Source organism: Colobus angolensis, unplaced genomic scaffold, assembly GCF_000951035.1.
Source record: "Colobus angolensis palliatus isolate OR3802 unplaced genomic scaffold, Cang.pa_1.0 Scaffold478, whole genome shotgun sequence".
Classification (NCBI taxonomy): Eukaryota; Metazoa; Chordata; class Mammalia; order Primates; family Cercopithecidae; genus Colobus; species Colobus angolensis.
Genome location: NW_012118243.1, coordinates 578,655 through 584,188, shown reverse-complemented (window position 1 = coordinate 584,188; position 5,534 = coordinate 578,655). Strand labels below are relative to the sequence as shown.

General features: G+C 40.3%; 1 pseudogene; it reads right to left on the bottom strand.

Annotated features, from left to right (window-relative positions):
* Positions 1–4,068: 4,068 nt before the first annotated feature.
* LOC105523851 lies at positions 4,069–4,476 on the bottom strand (annotated as a pseudogene).
* Positions 4,477–5,534: the final 1,058 nt, after the last annotated feature.

Below are 5,534 nucleotides of genomic sequence, written 5' to 3'. Positions count from 1 at the left end.
TAACAAACCTGCACGTTATGCACATGTACCCTAGAACTTAAAGTATAATAAAAATAAAAATAAAAAAATAAAATAAAATATATCTTTCTAATTAATTTTTGGTATGTTTATACAGGGCTATATTTATTTATGAAAAAAATTCTTTTAAAACTGAATTTATACAAATGTCACTGGGTTATAAATCTAATGTTATTCTTTTTTTCATCAATGCTGTATCTTAAAATTATACATGTTGCTATGTATAAGTTAACTTTATTATTTTTGACTGCTGTTCACTACTGACAAGATCATTTGAGAATTTTACCCACTGCCTGTGAATTATGATGCTTTCCTTTCTGGACAGTGGAAACAGATACTATTTCAGGCCCTGTGCGATGATTGGATACTGTTCTCACTAATTCTTTTAGGTGCCCTCCTCCCTTCCTCCACCTTGGGTAGTGTCCTCATCTGCATATATTCTTTCATTACTTGAGGAAGATCGTCTGTAGATTTTCAGGCTTCTCTCTGTGTGCAGCTTTCTTTTCTCCAGTATTCTTTCTTGAGAGCTTTAGCAGCTTTTGTCTTTCTGTACTCCAATTATATCTCTTCAACTTAGGGACTGCACTGAGCTCCATTTGGTCTATCTTTCTTCTCTGCACTGCAGCCTGGAAACTCTTTCAAGATGGAAAACTGGGGCAGTTGTAGGGCCTGCCTCATTTGTTTCACATATTTCAGGGATTACTGTCCTTACTTTCCTGATATCTAGTGTCTTGAAACTCGTTGTTTACTATATTTTATTCCACTTTTGTTTTGTTTCGTTTTAGGTCAGTTAAGAAAGCAAATTCAGTCCCTTTCATCACATCTTGGCTAGAAGCTGAATAATATGATAATTTTTAGAGTAATTTGATTCACCTCTCATCAGTATTTGTTGTAACTGATCTCAAAAGATGCCCACCCCCAATGTAGCATGCTAGTGAAGAATCAATACTTTGTATGATCCCCTTATTTTCAATCTGAGATGAGTGTTAGATTCACTTTTGAGTAAAAGAATGTGTTGGAAGTGAAACTACTTGAATTCTGAGACAAGATCCTAAGAGGCCTTGTAGCTTCTACCAGGATCTCATAGTTAAGTTGTTTATGGGAATCACTGACTGCACTGAGACAGTTTTGCTGTGATGAAGCCCACATTAGCTATATGGAAAAAACTCATAAACAGAGGCCTATGCTCAGTCATGCTCTGATGTTTGAATAATCTCAACACAGGGGACAGGCATGTGAGTAAAAAAGTCATATTGGACATCCCAGCTGCAATACATGTCACATGAGGAAGAACCAAGAAATTCAGCTAACAGCTACATGGTACAGCCTAGCTGTCATGGTCACATCCAGTAACTCAATCCATCCCAGTTCATGACCCAGTCATTGTTGTGCGGAAAAGATTTCCCCACTGTTCCCTTTCTGAATTCGCAATGCACAAATTCATTAGCATAATAAATGCTTATTTAGATGACACCAATAGATAACCAGAATAGAAATCAACAGTCAGTCCCTCTTAGACCTGGGAAAGTAGGGCCCTGGCCCTGGTGTCTGACACCTTATGGGACCCAAGAGTCGGAGGATTTAGCTTATCAGAGAAGCTAAATTATTAAGAAGCAAGAAATTATTAAGATTGGAATGGAAAACATATGGAATGAAAATAATTATTAAAGACTTGCACGAAGAAGTTACATAATTTCTATTGAATAGGATTTGACAATGTTGGACTAAACCTAAATTAAGTCAATTGGTTGTCTTGGATTTGATGGAATCATTCTGAAATCGAACAGCCCCCATTCCTACTAAATGATATGGGCATCTGACCCAGAGAAGACCGGGTCTCCTAGGCTGTGAAGGAAAGAGCAAGTATGTAAGACTGTGAGCCAGGGGACCCAGAGAATCCCAAGAACACCTGAGCAGGGAAAGGAATAAGATACAGACTTCTCACAGTGACCACTTCAAGTTAGATGCTGAAAGGGCCAAATGCCACTTAGTGGTGAGCAGTGAAGTATAAATCTGTCTTGTTCTCCAAATGAGCCCTTGCAACTAGGCCAAGACTGCCTCCCAAGAGAGGCAGGACCATGTACCTAGGTTCCAGTCATGTGAGATATCTCAGAGATACCTGGGGCCACGTGGATATCAGGTCTGGAATGGTGGGATCAGCAGCCCAGGTGATCTCAACCTGACCTCATCACCCTCATTTCATCCCCCTCCCATGCAATCTGGTCTAAGGCACTCAGAAATATATTTCTCAAGCTCGTTCCCACAACCTGCCTGCATGACTAAGACATGGTCTGACCCCATCCCTGTTTGGTATTGCTCTCAGTCTATACCTTGGACACATTCCTTAACCACGATGCATTCATAAAATTTAATCAGAGAGACCATACCTCATAAGTGTGTCTTGCGTCTAGAATGGAATATGCTATCAATCAATGCGGCCAGTAATTATTCATCACCAGGAGAAAGAAATTCCTGGCCTTCACTCTGTTGGACCCCAGCCCCGTGTACCAAGACAACACCTGTGCGCTGTGGCTGGTCTCTGTGCTGAAGGCACCTGAATCACAGGAACTAAAGGTAGGGAGAAAGAGAAGGAAAGATGGACAAAATCTGTGCGATTGAAGAAGAAACCTAAGACCGCTGAAGATGAGAACTGCGTTGTTAGACTCCTGGCAGACTCGAGAGCCCGAGACTAACAAACCGGTCACCAGGGCCCAGCGGCGTAGGCTTGGGGCTGTTCTCCTTCGCTGCAACTGAGGTCCAGGGCAGGACAGGGCGCTCGCTGGTTACCATGGACATGGCAAGCGGACGCACACCAATCAGAAGACTGCGATCCTCGCTCCTTTAAATATGCCTCACCCAAAGCAACCTCCTCCATTTTGCTGGAACACAAACGCGCTTCTAAGTTTCTATGGAGGAACTTGATTGGTCCTGTAAACCTTGTCACGCCGGACAAAGACTTGCGAAGGAAAACGGAGTGCCACCAGGACTCTGTGGCCCTCCCCGCCTCCCTCTCCTTTTTCCCTTCATGGCAGTAAAGCTGTGGACGCTTCTCTTCAGGGCGGTGAGCTCCAGATGAGTGAGACACCACATACCGGCAGAGTCCCGGAAGGGTCACCCCAGTAAAAAAGTGGGAAATCCGAGGAAAAGGAAGACGCTGAAGGAATGCAATGGAAGAAACTAAAGAGACTAAGATTAAGAGGATCAAAAGGCAAAAGAGAATAAGGAGACATGAAGGCGAAATGAGGAGAGAGCCCACTGAGAGCAACGCCTCCAATCGCCCCTGCAGCAGCAAAAGCAGAGGGAGAGCTGGAGGAGTCTTGAACCCCTAAATCCATAGTCCGTGTTGCTTTGAAGGAACCTCCGGGCCCATCTTGGAAGAATGTGTGCAGAGCAGCAGGCTGGTTTCAAAGCAGGACTCCATCCCGTTGAGCACACAGCCTTTCAGCAAACTGGTTCACATACAGGACTCTCCCTTCCACTCTAGGTGCTCTTTCAGGATGCAAACCTTTCCCATTCCAAATTTGGAATAAATTGGCAACACACTGCTATTTTCAGTTTTCTGTGCAAACTTGAAAATTCTGAATGCAGAAAAACTTAAGAAATGAATTAAGGAATGAAAATAATTACAATTTAATTGGTAGGGCTTTATTTGATAAAATTAAGATATTCTTTCATCGTTGTATGTAACATCATTGCAATATTTAGATATGATATGTAAAGTTCATTTATTTCCAAATTACAGTAATTGGTTTAAGATTTTAGTGACAATTCTAGTTACTACTACTTCAGCGGAATGAAGTTTTCTAAATTTAAGTCAAGAAAAAAATTCTACCTTAAGACTAAAATGATTCAAGAAGAGTTTATCTAATTTGGCATTAATGTCAACAGAATATTTAGCATGTAAAAATCTGGATTCCAGTAACAATGACTTTGTGGAAATAAAAGTAGCAAAACTACATTTTTCTGAATAAACTTATAATTAATGATTTTATATGTCTTTTTCGGGCATTTTTTACATTTATTTAAACAGAAAACGTGCACACGAGCTGTCTACTCATTTTCTTCCGTGCGCAGCCTGGCATTGGGATTGGTGACTCTGATGGCCAGCTGGGCAGCTCTTTCCATGAAGGCTTTGCGGTTCTTGGAGGAAACATTGTGAGCAATCTCGGCACAGTAAGATTTGTTGCACATCAGCAGCACTTCCAGATCCTTGACTTTGTGGACCAGGAAATTCCGGAAGCCAATGGGCAGCATGTGCTTGGTTTTTTTGTTGCTCCCATAACCAATGTTGGGCATCAAGATCTGGTCCTTGAATCTTCTACCAGCCCTGTTGTCAGCGCCTCTGGGTTTCCGCCAGTTACACTTAATTTTGACATATCGGTCTGACTGGTGCTGGATGAACTTCTTGGTTCTTTTTTTGACAATCTTGGACTTCACAAGGGGTCTGAGGGCGGCCATGATGCCGAGGAGGAGATGGCTGCCACCTCCGTAGGCAGCGCCGAGGAAGTTATATCTCATTTTATATGTTGGATCCACTGTTTATGAATAGAACCTCCTGACATATGTAATCTTACATATAAAATAAATATTCTGTTTTGTAGTTCAAATTTTAGCCTTACCATTCGAGTATTTTATATTAATGAGTTTATCTTAACGTGATACATTGCAACACGGCTTATTGCCATGAAATGCACAAGTTTTCTATTTTGAATCCAAGAACAAATGAAAATGTCTTTTCAGACATTTTTTTTATTGTGGAGTGTTATGGAAGATACCGGTGAGCATGCTATTGTATGAATCTTTAGAGAGACTGTAATCAACATTCAAAGACTTGGGAATGCAGTGATTATGGACTAAAGAGTATATGTGGTCAAGTGAAAAGTAAATTTATCGTGTCCAGAAAATGAATTGTTGTTCACATTTTCCTGCATATTCTGATCAAGAATTGCATTTGTGGTCACCATCAACTGAGAAGGGTAAGAACCTTGGAGGGTGAACAGAAGCCAGCATCTGTGGGCGACAGAATGGATATAATGCGCTGTCGTGAGTAATGCTGAAGTTAGTATTAAATAAATGCTACTAAGGAAATGTGGAGGCAAGAAGATGTGTATAATTTCCTCAAAACATGTTCCAAAGGGTCGTAGTATTGTGAATAATAGCAGCATTGCTTCAATTTTCTTGTGGTGGAAAATATAGAATTAACTAGGAATGACACATTTGACAGTTTAAGAGAATGAAGAAATGCTACCTGTATTGAACTGGAAGAAATGGCACCTTGAGACTGCAAAGAATCTTTATGTAAACTGATTGGACAATATATACATATATAAGGACTTTTCTCTAACTATTATTCTAACTTTTTAATGATAAGCCTGTATACATTTTATAATAGGCTTATAAATATTAAAATGCATTTTAAACATTATTTATATTGACAAGGATTTTTCAAACTCCATAAGTGGCCTTTAATGCAGTTGAACATGCCCTCCTAATACATCATAGTGCATTTTTTTTTT